Genomic DNA, 15967 nt, shown 5'->3' on the forward strand with positions numbered 1-15967 from the left:
TCCTAGGAATGAACTCATATCTTTTTATCTGACTTTATATTTTCCTACCAGTGGCATGTACCTTAAGTCATTTTAAAAACAATCTTATTTTACATACCAATCCCAGTTCCCTCTTCTTTCTGTCCTCCCCCATTCCTGCTCCCCCCGCCTTCTTCCCATCTACTCCTCAGAGAGGGTGAGGCCTCTCAAGGAATCAACTAAGTCTGTTACATCATAATATGGAGCAGGACTGAGGCCCTCCCCCTGTATGTAGACTGAGAAAGGTATCTATCCATAGAGAATGGGCTTCAAAAGCCAGTTCATGCAAGAGGAATAAATACTGGTTCCACTGCTAGTGGCCCCACAAACTGACCAAGCCAGACCATTGTCACCCGCATTCATTCAGGGGGATAGTTTGGTCCTTAGCAGGTTCCCCAGCTGTCAGTGTGGAGTCAGTGAGCTTCCATTTGCTTGCATCAGCTGTTTCTGTGGGTTCCCCATCATAGTCTTGACCCCTTTGTTCATATTATTGATCCTTCCTCTCCAAGACTGGACTCCAGGAGTTTGGCCCAGGGCTTAGCTGTAGATCTCTATCTGCTTCCTCAGTTACTGGATGAAGGTTCTATGATGACAATTAAGGTAGTCATCAATCTGATTACAGGAGAAGGGCAGTTAATGTATCCTCTCCATTGTTGCTTAGATTCTTAGCTGGTATCATCCTTGTGGATTCCTGGGAATTCTCCTAGTGCCAGGTTTCTCACTAACCCTATAATGGCTCCTTCGATAAAGGTATCTCTTTCCTTGCTTTCCCTCTCCGTCTTTCCTCCAACTTAACCATCCCATGTCTCCTCATGTTATACTCTTCCCTGTCCTTCTCCATCCCCATTTGCCTATCACCCTCCTTCTTCCCCCCCCCCCCACCAGGCTCCCAATTTACTTGGAAGATCTTGTCTATTTTCCCTTCCCAGGGGATCCAAGTATTCTGGGGTTGTTATGTAGGAGGGCTATCTTTTCCTTTATGTCTAATATCCACTAATGAGTGACTACATAGTCTGTTTATTATTCTGTGTCTGAGTTACTTCACTCAGAATTTTTTTTCTAGTTCTACCCATTTGCCTAAAAATTTCAAGATGTCATTGTTCCTTAACACTGAGTAGTATTCCATTGTGTAAATGTACCACATTTTTCTTACCCATTCTTTGGTCATTGGGCATCTAGTTTTTTTCCAGGTTCTGGCTATTACAAATAATGCTGATATGAACATAGTTGAGAAAATGTCCTTATGGTATGAGTGTTGATCCTTTGGGTGTATGCTCAACCATGATAGTGTTGTGTCCTAAGGTAGATTTATTCCCAAATTTCTGAAAAACTGCCATACTGATTTCTAAAGTGGCTGTATAAGTTTGCACTCCCACCAGCAATGGAGAAGTGTTCCTCTTACTCCTACAGCTGATAAACACCTTTGGTAATATGGCAGAATACAAAAATTAACTCAAAAATTCAGTAGCCCTCCCTCCTATATACAGATGATAAATGGGCTGTGAAAGAAATCAGAGAAATGTTACCCTTCACAATAGTCACAAACAACATAAAATATCTTGTGGTAACTCTAACCAAACAAGTGAAAGGCTTGTAGAACAAGAGCTTTACGCTTTTAATGAAAGAAATTGAAGAAGATATCAGAAAATGGAAAGATCTCCCATGCTCCTGGAGAGGTAGGATCAACACAATAATTTTATTATTATCAGCATTTATATCAGTGACTTCTAATTATAGTAATCAGAACACCTGAGTAATTATTGTTATGGACAGAAGTTGATGGTTCCATCTTGTTATGGTTCTAATTGCTCTTCTTCTTTGTTCATTCTGTTTACCTTTTCTTTCCTTCTTTGAAGTCAGTAAATAAAGCTTAATATTAACCCCCCTTTGGCTTGTTTTTTATGTTGCCTTATATAATCATTGCTTAGTAGTTGCTTATGATCATACTTCTAAATTATTGAAAACTACTTTCATATATAATATCAGGACCCAATGCAATCTGGCTCATTCCAGTCTTATAATAGTTATTGTATACTTTGGTTTTCACATATTAACGCACATACCATAGACTCCAAATATATTTGTTTTTCTTTTAAAACACCATAACTGAGAAAACATATTTTTTCCACACTTATATAATGACTTCTATAACATTCAATAATTCCTTTAGAAAATCTGTTTACCTATTTTTTTATTGTATATTTCTGAATAAAGAATTCTGCACTTTTTTGGCTTATTTTTAAATTTAATCTATGTAGTGCATTCAATTTGCCCTCTTTCTGTTATAGTTTTAGTACTAGATGAAAAGTCTGGACTTCATGCCTTTATTCCCATGTTATCTCATTCTTTTAAAGTTTGAATACTTATCACTAGATTCTAACCTTTTGATTTATACAGTCCAGGACTACCTGCCCTGGAGTGGCACTGCCCCAGTGTTCAGGCCCAGTCAAGAAAATCTCCACACAAACTATGCCTACTGGCCAAACTCCTTAGTCCTGGATGTGCAATGATATTAATAACTGTATTAAATATATTAAAATGATGAAATAAACATTATAAATAGCAAGAAGAAATTATCAGAAAGAGTAAACAGGGGAAAAGAATCAACTATAGGTTTTGTGCAATATATGCACTTTAAATATAAATTTGACTATGTTAAAAGTTAATGGAAGGGAAACAATTGTAGTGTCATCAATAGATAAAATATAATTCAAAACCAAATTGTTACTAGAGACAGACACAGATAAAAAAAAAATAAAAGCTTAACTCATCAGGCAGATAGTATTTGCTTCCTCTTGACCAATCCCTGCATTATTCTGCTTCTCAGAATTACAATACTGTGTAGTTTCCTCCCAAAGAACAAAGGGTTGATTTTGCTAGCAATCACTTGATCAACATGGGAAACCGTTTTGTCAAGTTGAGGGTTGTGATGCTCATTGACCTATCAGACACACTGATTCCAAAGGAAGACTCACTTGTGCTGCTCCCATGTCCTGATAGTCATATTTGTGGAGAACAAATATTGTTTAACAACATTTTATCCTCTCCCATAGCAGTTTTCAGAACAGCAAACAAATTGTACAACATGAACACTCACAGGTGAACCTCAATACCCAGATGTCTAATGTGAACAATCCTAATAACAGAACTTCAAGTACGTGAGGGAAAAATTATAGAATTAAAAATAGATATGTAGGGCAGGCATGGTGGTGCATGCCTTAAACCCAGAATTCAGGCGATAGAGACAGCTGGATATCTGTGAGTTCAAGCCTAACCTGGCCTATAAAGTGAGTTCCAGGACAGCCAAGGCTGTTACATAGAGAAACCCTGTCTCAAAAAGCAGAAAACAAAACCCTAAACAAAACAAAATGCAAACAAACAAACAAACAAACAAAATTCCCCAAAACAGAATTATAAAACTGTATAGTTGCACTTGGTGATTTTTGACAGTCAATTGACTAGAAAATGGGAAAATAATCAAAGATATAGAAGATCTGAACTCACTATCAAGAAAACATTAGTACTCTGTTTAATAGGCACCATATTTCTGCATTTTCTATTTTAACAAGAATCAAACATCTGGCTATAGAGGCTCATTGAAATGCCTAGATTTGCAAGAATTTTGTAGCCAGAAGAAAAGATAGTTTTCATATTCTTTTAAGAGTTCTGATACACCCATGATCATTTTAAAATTAGTTTTCAAACATTTAACAATTGTTTACATTATATACTTTTTATAGCTTATCAATCATTTACATACTTATTTAAAAGTAAAAGAAATTGATGAGAATAAGCTATTAAGTTACACTAAACAAAGTGATAGAAAAAACACTCCATGCAAACAGTGAATAAACAGAGCACATGGTTATATCAAATGAAATAGTCAAGGTCAAATTGTAAGGGGAGACAAATACCTTTGCATAATGGTACAATGATAAGTAATCAATTTGACAGAAAAACACTGTGCGTGTGTGTGTAGTCAGTACTAAAATGACTAAATAAACAAAACAAACATTTCTAGAACTGAATGGAGAAATAGACGACAATATATTATTAGAGTATTTTAATAACATATTTAATTATAGATAGTTAATCAACACAAAATTAGAAAGTAAACATCAGACTGAAAATCAATAAAGGAACAAATGGAGCATTCTACTCATCAGCAAATAAGAGTTCACAGAATTTTCTCCAAGATTGATCACGTTTTGGGTTTTTTAAAAAAGTCTTATGTTCCATTTATTTAATTTACAAGAATGGAATCAAATCAATGATGGCAATAAATCAATAACAGTAAGAAAATGGAGGGGGGAGCTTAGCTACTAAACACACCCACACAGGAAGTCAAAAGATAATTTTGAAAATGTCAATTAGCCAGAGACCATAACACAAATCTGTAATCCCAGCACTTGGAGGCAGAACAATGATTATGTGGTTTATGTAGTAAATTCTAGGCCAATCTGTACAACACAGCAAGATCTTGCCTCAAATTTAACCCTGTAAAAAGTTACCTAGTTTAGCTTGGTAATAAACAATAAGTTTATTCAGCCACAAGGAAGGATGAATTTATTTTATTTAAGTGAAAATGGATCTGGAGATTATCATGTTAAGCAAATTATGGAAGACTCAGAAAGACAAATATTGCATTTCTGTGAAGGTGTGCTCTTACATGGATAGGAAAACAAGAGGACACTCACTTTAACTAATAAGTGACCTAATCCAACTTATAAGATCTCTTATAACAATTGCCTTTCAAAAGTGAAACATCTTAGTGCACTTGGAATTCAAATTCAGCATAAATTCTGAAGGAGACACCAGCCCTTAAAACATGAATCTTCCATCTAAGATTCAGTACAGTTTAAGAAACTTCACTACTTCTCCTCAATGTTGTTTTGTCAGAATTCTTAGCCAGAATAATTAAAGAGAAAAAAGAGAACATCTGAAGCATAGAGGAAGATGCAAAATATTTGTTTGTAGATGGTGTGTGTGTGTGTGTGTGTGTGTGTGTGTGTGTGTGCATGTAAGTGCAATCCTTACTTGTTCTCTATGTTTTCCGGTTCACAATGTGAACACACTGGTTTTGTGCCTGCCCTTTCAAGTGAAAGTGTTACTACACCCATAGCACATAAATGGACAATGGAAAACAAGTGAATGAAAATTCAGGTGATGTAACTGGAGGAAAAAGAAGTAGATGCAGAGTCTGGAAAAAAAAAAAGTGTCTTCTTCAATAGCCACTTGGAGGAAAGTGACTGTGTTTAACCACAAAGAGAAGGAAATCCCTTTATTTGGGACAACAAGGATGATTATAGAAGTCACGATGCTAAGTAAAATAAGCCAGACACAAAAAGATAAATAGCCTTGGTGTCACTAGTATGTGGAAACTAACATGGCTGAACACAAAGAAAATGGTAGCTTAGAGGGACTAGCAGATCGGTGAAATGAGAGAATGTTGATTAAGGATACTGAACAAAATTTAGCATATACTTTAATGTATATGCATAGGATGATGACTGTTGTTATTAATACTGTATCATTTATTTGAAGTTTCTTGAGTGTTTACCTTAAGTGTTCTTATTATAAACAAAACTGTGATGGATATGATAGTATCTTGATTGTGGGAATGAAATCACAATATAAATATTTACCAAATCATCACATTGTATACCTTAAATAAATATAATTTCTTTCAAACAAGTATTGATTTATTTTTTTTAAATTAATTTTTAAAATTTCAATTTATATTCAAACCCCAGTTACCCCTCCCACCCCCTTGCCCCCTCCCCCCAGCCTACCCCTCACCCACTCTTCCAAAAGCATAAATTATTTATTGATGAAGGTGTAAACATACAAATACAAATGTAAATAATAGAATGACTAACTATAAAAAAATTTAAAACTTCAGTTCTTATAATTTTTAACATATAATTGTTTTCAAGTAATTTGAAAAACTAATCATAGCAATGTTCTTATTGGAAATTAGGTATCCATTTCAAAGATATAAGCCGTATATAATTTTAGTTTTTTTAGAGATGTATTTAGACCTTTATATACACTTAAAATATTTTCTGTGCTTTGCATAGTTTGTAATCCCAGTGATACCATCGATCAGTTGTCTGAGGGTTCTTTTGCAGTATCCAGTTAAAATTTGTGAGTAGCAGCTTTTCTCAGTTCTTAGCAGCAGTAAGTAAGCTTCAGCTTTAGATGGCAGACATATGAGGAAGTGGCATCATTTAGTCTTAGAGACCTCATGGAGCTCCTGGGTGTTGTTATTATTAGCTCCTGCTGGTGAGTGTTATAGCTCTCAGCATGGGTCCGAGAACCTTAACCCTGAAGATTGTCAGCTTTGTGGAACTTTTCTGGAAGCCAGGACCTGCACATTGTCTTTTATTTTATCACATTTCAGTCTTGCCCCTCTGTTCATATTCCCTCTGCTCCTGTCTCTCTCCTCTTTTGCCATCTACCTTCTTCCTGCTCTGCCTGTTCTTGAATTGTTGAGATGCTTATGGGCTACCCGACCCATGCACAATTTGGTGCCTGGAACTACCTGGGATGCCTACCTCTACTGGGTATCTTCGGGGTATCCAATGGAACCAGTTACACCAATGACTCTAGTAGACCATGAAGGCTTGTTTTCTTTTCTAACAATGGTAGAAATGGTTGTTCAGTTGTATAGTGTTCATCAAGGGCTGTGGGAGCAAAATGTCTAATACAAACTCTTTCAAATAGCCCTAGTTAAAGTTGTACCTCCAGGAGCTGGGGCAGTCAGCTACTATTATGGCATGGTTAACAGATCTCAGACATAAGGTTTCTGAGTACACAAGTTCCCACATCTGGCCGTAGGTGCCAGGATAAAACTCACATCAACAGTGAGGGGCCATGTAATCACATATGGTTTATCAAGCTCTAGCTATCCCAGCTGCAGTTAAGAAAGATGAGAACTTTAAGCTTTCAATTCAGTCATTGTTCAAACTGTTTTTCTTTGAACAATTCTCATTTTTTCTAATACATATTTCTTTTTTCTTTTTTTAAATTTAATTTATTATTTTACATCCCAGTTCCCTCTCCTTCCCTCCTTCCCTTTTACCCTCTTGGTACCCTCACATGCACCCTGACCCTCCCATCCCCCCACCCCAATTCCATATGTAGGGCAATGCCATCCAGGTGGGGTCATGTAGATCTGTCAGGTCATTTGAAGTAGGGACTAGGACTTGTCTCCTGTCTCTAGGTTAAGGCAGAATCCCTCCATGGGGGATGTGTTTACAAGGTCATTTGTGCACCTGGTTCCACTGTCTGAGGTCCCTTAGACTGCTCAGTCCTTCTGGCTGAGACCCATATTCAGGGGGGCCTGAATCAGTTCCATGTTGGATTCCCAGCTATCAGTCTGGGGCCTGTTAGCTTCTCCTTGTTCAGGTCAGCTGTCTCTATGTGTTTCTTCAACCTGGTCTTTTCCTCTCCCTCTGCATCTGGATTCTAGTTCGACTCAGTGTTTAGGTATGGGTGTTTGCTTGTGGACAAGGCCAAACGGCAGCCCACAGACTGGGAAAAAATTTTTACCAATCCTATATCCAACAAAGGGCTGATATACAAAGAACTCAAGAAACTAGTCAACAAAACTCCAAACAACCCTATTAAAAAATGGGGTACAAAACTGAAGAAAGAATTCTCAATAGAAGAAATCAAAAAGGCTGAAAGACATTTAAAAAAGTTCTCAATATCCTTAGCTATCAGGGAAATGCAAATCAAAACAACTCTGAGATACCATCTTACTCCTGCCAGAATGGCTAAAATTAGAAACACCAATGACAACTCATGCTAGAGAGAATGTGGAGAAAGGGGAACACTACTCCACTGCTGGTTGGAGTGCAAACTCTCATAGCCATTTTGGAGATCAGTATGGCAGTTCCTCAGGAAAATGGGAATTTGTTTACTACAGGACCCGGCAATCCCCCTCTTAGGCATATACCCAAAAGATCCACATCCATGCAACAAAGACATCTGTTCAACTATGTTCATAGCAGCATTATTTGTAATAGCAAGAACCTAGAAGCAACCTAGATGCCCCTCAATTTAGGAATGGATAAAGAAGATGTGACATATCTATACAATGGAATATTACTCAGCAGAAAAAAAATAATAGAATCTTGAAATTTGCAGGGAAGTGATGGCACTTGAAGAAACCATCCTGAGTGAGGTAACCCAGTCACAAAAAGAGGAACATGGTATGTACTTACTCATATATGGATTTTAGACCTAGAGCAAAGGATCACCAGCCTATAATTCACACCACCAGAAGAACTAGGATACAAGGTGTATTCTAAGAGATTCATATAAAGTCCCTCACAGAAGGGGGAAGGGACAAGTCCCCCCCAGAGCACAGGGGAAGTGGGGGGCAGCAAATGGAGAGAGAAGTAGGAGAAAGAGAGGGGGAGGAGAGGAAAACACATGTGACTAGGAATATTGAGTCAGGGTAGGATAGAAGACAGAAGAGAGAGAGAGAGAGAGACAGAGAGAGAGATACAGAGAAAGAGAACATAAAAGAGGGAGCCATTATTGGTTTGAAGGGAAAACTGAACCTAAAGAAAGGTCTAGAGACCTACAAGACTGCTGCCAACTAACAATTTGAGCAACCGTGGAAAGGCTACCATAAATACCCTTCCCGGATAGTGAGATCAACAACTAACTTACCCATGGAGCCCTCATCTAACGCATATTTCTAATGCATACCATAATAACTTCCATGTAGCAGATTCCAATTGAGGCAATTTTTCCATGAGTTATTTTTTCATTTGTTTTTATGAGTTTAAGAATTAAATTGTATATGGTGGTAGGAATGAACAAAGGAATATATAGCATGTTGTAAATTATAAAATAGAAATATCTCCTCCACAATTGTTCTCCTCCAGAGAAAAAGTATGTGTGTGAAAGAAGAATGCAGAAACAGAGACCACAAATGGTATCCATGAGGTCTGTGATAATAAGTTCATTCTGTGTCAACTTAATTTGTAAAGGGATTCTGGAATATCTGCTCAAGTTGGGAAGATATTTCTGGAAGTTAGCATCAAAATGGGTAGAATTAATAAAGAAGACTGGTCTTACCAATACAGGCAGAAAGAACAATACTATGAGCCAATTCCATAATAAATTTCTTCATAACCATTTCAACCATCACTTCTGGAGAACTCTGGGCAACATCAGACCTCAATAGACATTCAGAAAAGTTGTTTGCATTTTTCCTGTATGAAAACTTGATTTTGTTTTAATTTCATACAATATATTTGGTCATATTCAGCCTCTTTCCCCTCAATTGCTCCTAGATCTACCTATACCTCAACCACCCAGTTAATTCTCTCTCTTTCTCTCTCTCCTCTCTCTTCTCTCTCTCTCAGCTAGTTTGTGTTGGCTATCTACTCTTGGGTGTGGGTTCAGACTTGGAACTTCTTTTTATTTTTGAATTATTTCTTTTATTTTTGAGATTATGATATGATTACATCATTTCCACATCCCTTCCCGGGGTCGCCAGAAGAAGAAGAAGCATGTTCAAGGATCCTGATTAAACTGCTAGAAGAAGATCTTCCCTGAGTCGCATTTTTCCTTGCTGGTCAAGGTTGGGCACAGGCTTAAATCCTCTTGTGATGACCAACTCCAATGAGCCACGTGGACCCTGCAGATAGGCTGCTTTTATAGGGAAGCAAACATGGTGAACAGGCTTAGCCAAATAAAACATGCCAAATTATACAGGGAAACTTATTTTTAAGTAATGGTACTGGCTTGTATCATGGTGTTTGTTTGCATTTGATATGAGGATAGCAGAGATAGCAGAGATAATAGAGCAGGGTCAGTACAATCTAAGTTTCTAAGGGGATTTCAATTTCCCTAAAATCTGAGTGGTATTGTTCTGTTCTGTCCTATTTGTTTTGTTCTGGATAAGGCAGTGAGTGAGGTATGGAAATGATCACACCAAGTCTTGAAAGGGAAAGAAATTCTGAGTAGATATGGTAAAAACCCTTCACATTTTATCTTCTTTCTTACAATTAAAATGTAAAGTCTTTGAAGGCACAGAGCAAACAGAATATTTTCTTTCACTTTGGGGGATAAGTCTAGGCCTCATCTATTTAAAGTATTATATAACTCTACAATATAGACCATCATCAACTACCTGATTTAATGGCTCTGATTGTCTCTGCAATCAGTTAATGATAATGGATATATATTTCTCCTATTAATTTAGGGACTCTCTGGATTGGCCTTATCTCTCTTATTTATTGAAAGCAGGAGATTAAAATTTGAGGCTTAAAGGAAAATAATATGCTACATATTGAAGGTTTTAATATGATGTACTTCTGACAAGATACAATGATTTTCACTACGATGAAATATAAGTAACTTCTATTGTCATCAGCAACAATCAAGTATGCCACAATTCTGAGTCAATGGGAAAAACTTTCTCTTCCTTCAGGGCCAACATATTCACAGCTTCATCACCTACTATGATTATCAGAATTTCCAGGAATTCCTCTTTACTTGGGTACTTGGTGGAATGATAACATTGTGGGAACACACAAAAGACCAGGAAGGAACAAAAAAGCTTCAATGTTAGTGTCTTTGCCCAGAATTATTTTTAGTTTTCTAATATTTTTGAGATTAATGCAATTATATTATCTCCCTTTTTTCCCTTTCTCTTTCTTTTCAAAACTTCCCAGGTACTCTCTTTAGCTCTTGTTCAAATTCATGGCTTCTTTTTCTTTAACTGTTTATAACACACACACACACACACACACACACACACACACACTCCTAAATATGTAACTACAATCTACTCAGTCTGTGTAATGTTATCTGTATATATTTTTATAGATGTCCAATTGGTACTGGATAACCAGTTTTTGTGCTCTTTCCTGGGGAAGACTTCTTTTTTCATTCTCTGCGTTTACCGCTTAACTCATAGTTTTTTGTGTATGCTTGAGACCTCATGAACTTTTCTCAATCCATATTAGCATTGTCTATTGGTATCATCTTTGTTCAAGTCATGCTTGGGAAGTCTTGCTGGTAAGACTTTATGAGTTTAGGAGTCACAATTTCACAGCAAACTTCTTGATCCTTTAGCTTTTACAGTCTTTCCATGTCTTCTTCACCAATGATTCCAGAGCCTCAGGTGCAAGAGTTGTGTTGTAATTGTTATCTGTTTGGCCTGGGATCCACAACTCTGCATTTTGATTGGTTGTGGTTTTCTCTAATGGTTTCTGTCAGATGCAAAAATTTTTGATGTTGAGGGGTTAAGATGACATTATATGTGGGTGTAAGGACAGATATTTACAATACAGTTAGGGTTGTAGGTTCTTATTTAAGAGCTATGACTATACTAGCAGCACTGGGTAGTTGGTAAGTTTCCAGCACCAAAACCTGTCAAGTCATTTGGAGTAGGGCCTAGGCCCTCCCTCCTGTCGCTAGGTTAAATGAGTATCCCTCCATTGGGAATGTGCTCCCAAACTCCTTTCATGCACCAGGGATACATCTTGGTTACACTATCAGAGGTCCCATAGACTGCCAGGTCTTCTAACTGAGACCCATGTTCAGGAGGGCTAGGTCTGTCTAATGCTGTATTCCTAGCTATCAGTCTGGGGTCCATGAGATTCCCCCTTGTTCAGCTGTCTCTGTGGGTTTCTGTAGCCTGGTCTTGACCACTTTGCTCATCACTCTTCCCTCTCTGCAACTGGATTCCAGGAATTTGGTTCTACGTTTAGTTGTGGGTGTCTGCTTCTGTTTCCATCAGCTACTGGATGAGGGCTCTGGGATGAACTTGATGGGAGATGTCATTCTGTATATGTTTCTCATACTGGTTAATAAATAAAGCACCGTTGGCCAATAGGAAAGGAAGATAGGAGGGACTAGGAGACAAGGAGGAACAGGAAATAGTAAGGAGAGTCAGGATGGAGAGTCAAGATGGAGAGTCTGGAGAGAGCAGTATGCGGCAGCCGGCTCCTGGTAAGAAGAACACGTGGACATACATAGATTAACACAAATGGGTTAATAACTAAGGCAGAGCTAGCCGATAAGAAACTAGTACCTGGCCAATAGTATAATATCTAATACAGAGCCTCTGTGCATTATTTGGGGCTGGTGAGGCAGCGGGACAAGACCGGGCGGCGGAAAAACCGTACTCGTTACATGAACTATGTGATTTCTTACATAAAATCACTGTGTTTTGGTGAAGTAAATTGTTTCCACTACAGTGTATTTGTTTTATTTGTTAACAAATTCTGAAAGAACTTAGAAATAACTAGTTTCCAAATACTTGAATCTCTACTATTCCTTAATTTCCCATTACACTCACATTTCTCCTACATAACACATAATACATACTAAACTAAATGCACTTCTCATTTGTTCATTGTTTCTCTTTATTACAATGTGAAATCTAGACTCAGTCATTTTGGTCCCAGATCATGGTAGTAGATACTCTATAATTTTGAGTAATTTGGTTCTAGTTGAACATGCTTTGTTAAATAGCAATATATAATCCACTGGAGACACTGATGGAAGAAAATATTTAATATAGAAACTTCAGAACCAACCAGTCCTACAATGATCCCAGTTCAATACAATTTAATTTATAATCTTAGGAAAATTATTTAAAATTCATCAAATGAAATCACCACAGTATTTTGTTAAAAGGCACAAAAATTTCTTACATTACCTTTCTTACTTCCCTAAATTACCTTTCTTCAGAATCCAAGAACTGATTTTACTTTTATTATTAGTTTTATTGATACTGAAGCCAATAATGACTCAGATAGGAAAAATCCATCACAGATTTTAAAACATGTATACTTCAAGACTATAAAAATCTGTTTAATACACAGAGACATAATTGAAGAGATTAAACATGTAATCTTTAACATTCATGGAAGTATTGCTTTAGTTGACTTTTCTATATCTGAGATCAGCTGTAGCAATTTGTCTGCAAAAGCAGAGAATATATCAGAATAGATAAAACAGATCTGTGTATTGAATACACTTCCAAATTGAAATTTTTGGTTTTGTAAATTAGCATACACAGTGAACACAAACAGTATTATGGAAGTAATGTGTTGTTCTCAAAATTGGGCTCATCTGGTTGTCATTATCATAGATTAGATGAATGAAATCAAATTCTAATTCTAATGAAGAAATTATTAGCATAAAACAATTTATTTTCTACTAACCACTAAATAGTGAAGATGAATGCCAAAGATTTTGTTTAATATTCTTAAAATATTCCTCTTAAAACCCTAAAATATGATCATGAGAAGGGCACAGATGCTATTGCAAAACCATAGGGAACTTTCTTTAAAGATTTTCTATGCATTTAAGTATGGCATCAGAGTAAGTACCAAGTTACTAAATTTGCCAAATTTAGAAATGAAATAAACAGTTTCTCAAACTAATATAATCTAAGCACAATTATAACATGGAAAAGAGTGAACCGATGAACAAGACTGTCTATATGTCCTCTGTGAAGAAAGATGAAAGAGAACTCTATCTAGTCTTCATTTCATAAGAAGGTTCTATCTTCCTGAAAAAGCAAGTCAGTGTTGGTGGCCATTACAGAGTGCCCTAGTGGTCTTTGTATCATTCTATCAGTGACGATTAGTTTTCTTTTGCCTTTCTAGGATCTTTGTTCTCTCTAGACATCCCAGTCACAAAAGTATCTTGTGGATAATTCATAAAGACATCTAACGCAGAATATTATACTCCTGAATTATTTTGCCTCCCATTAGGATGACTCATGATACTATAATTCTCAGATGTTTGTTGACTAACAGCATCCATGGAGGATCGGCATGACAGTCCAAAGTTCTCAAATATTTCTGAATGCCTCTTCTAACAATTCCCTGAACACTGAAACAGGAATCAGAGATACAAAATTGATTAAAATGCACTTGTGTATCTTTGGGCTGCCCATGATCTGTGATGGAAATAAGTATCTTTATAAATAATAATGACCTTATGTAATATACAATAGAATTGCATATATTATTGTTATAAAATGTGGAGTGTGTCTCAAAGATTAATCATTAAATTTTCAAGGAGAAACATTTTTATTAATTTTATTTAAATTAAAAACAATCTTATTTTACATATCAATCTCAGTTCCCTCTCCCTCCACTCCCATCTTTCCATTATCCCCCACTGAACTCCCGTCCCCTTTCCCCATCCACTCACCAGGGAGGGGGAGGCCATCCATGAGGGATGATCAAAGTCTGTTAAATCATTTGGGGCAGAGCCTAGGCCCTCCCCCCCTGTATCTAGGCTACGAGAGTATCCCTCCAAGGGGAATGGGCTCCCAAAGTCCTTTGGGCACTAGGGATAAATACTGGTTCCACTGCCAGAGGCCCTGTAGACTGCCCAGGCCTCCTAGCTGACATCCACATTCATGGGGTCTGCTTCGGTCCTATCTTGGTTCCCCAGCTGTCAGACTGGGGACTATGAGCTCCCATTTGCTCAGGTCAGCTGTTTCTGTGGGTTTCCCCAGCATGGTTTTGATCCCTTTGCTCATCACTCCTCCCTATCTACAACTGGATTCCAGGAATTCAGTTCAGTGCTCAGCTGTGGATCACTGCTTCTGCTTCTATCAGCTATTAGATGAAGGCTCTAGGATGGCATTATATTATATTAGAAGATCTTATCCCAACCCTTTATCCTGAGGCAATGTCTCTCTTTGAAGCTTAGATGTGTTTCTTGTATGCAGCAGAAGGATGACTTCTGTTTTTGTATCCATTCTGTTAGCTGTGTTTTTTTATAGGCAAGTTAAGACCATTAATATTGAGGGAAAGTAAGGAGCCTTGATTATTAATTCTTGTTTGTTTTAGATTTGCTGTTGGCAGTGGTATTGTGAATATATTTGCCCTGCTTTATCCTTTGGGTTCTGGTGAAGTGGGATTATCTATTGCCTATGTCTTTGTGAGCATAGTTAATTTCCTTGGGTTAGAGTTTTCCTTCCAGAATTTTATTCAGGGTTAGATTTGCAGATACATATTATGAAAATCTGGATTGTTTATGAAATATCTTGTTTTCTCCATCAATAATATTTGAGAAATTTGCTGGGTATAGTAGCCTGGGCTGGCATCCATGGACTATTGTACTTGTAGAACATCTATCCAGAACCTTCTGGCCTTGAGAGTTTCCATGGAGAAGTCAGGTGTAATTTTGATAGGTCTGCCTTTATATGTTAACTGGTGTTTTTTCTCACTACTCCTAATAATATTTCTTTTTTCTGCATGTTAGGTGTTTTAAGTATTTTCTTGAATATGTTTTCTGCACCTTTGAGCTGGGCTTCTTTGCCTTCTACTATGCCTATTATTATTACGTTTGGCCTTTTCACTGTGTCCCACATTTTCTGGATGTTTTGTGTTAAGGATTTGCTAGGTTTAAGATTTTATTTGGTCAATGAATCTATTTCCTCTAGTTTATCTTCAGTGTCTGAGATTCTCTCTTGGATCTCTGGTATTCTGTTGATTATGCTTGCATCTGTAGTTCCATATTGTTTGCCCAGTTTTTCTATTTCCAGCCTTACTTTGGTTTGTGCTTTCATCAAGCTGGGGCCTGGCAATGGGGGTCAAAGATCAGGCAGATGGGAACTCAGGGTGGTCCTCCTGCCAAGGCCCAGTGATGGAGTCGAAGATCAGACTGGAGGACACTCAGGATGGTCCAGGGTTAATAAGGGGGTCTAGTGTGCTCAGATAAGATCCAGGAAGTTTCCTGGAGGTGGAGGGTTTGTTGGATCTGCTCTCTGGCCCAGTGTTCAACCAGAGCAGTGGACAAGTAGGCTCAGTAGGGCACAGGGTGGGCAGAGGGCATGTTCTGGGTTGGGGTGGTTTGTGGATCAGACTATTAGACTGTTCTCTCTGGGTGACAGGATATGGGGGGGAGCAAGATTTGGGGCTAACCTAGGGAGTTCCCAGGGTAGGTT

The sequence above is a fragment of the Phodopus roborovskii genome, unplaced genomic scaffold (genome assembly GCF_943737965.1).
Source record: "Phodopus roborovskii unplaced genomic scaffold, PHOROB, whole genome shotgun sequence".
Lineage (NCBI taxonomy): Eukaryota > Metazoa > Chordata > Mammalia > Rodentia > Cricetidae > Phodopus > Phodopus roborovskii.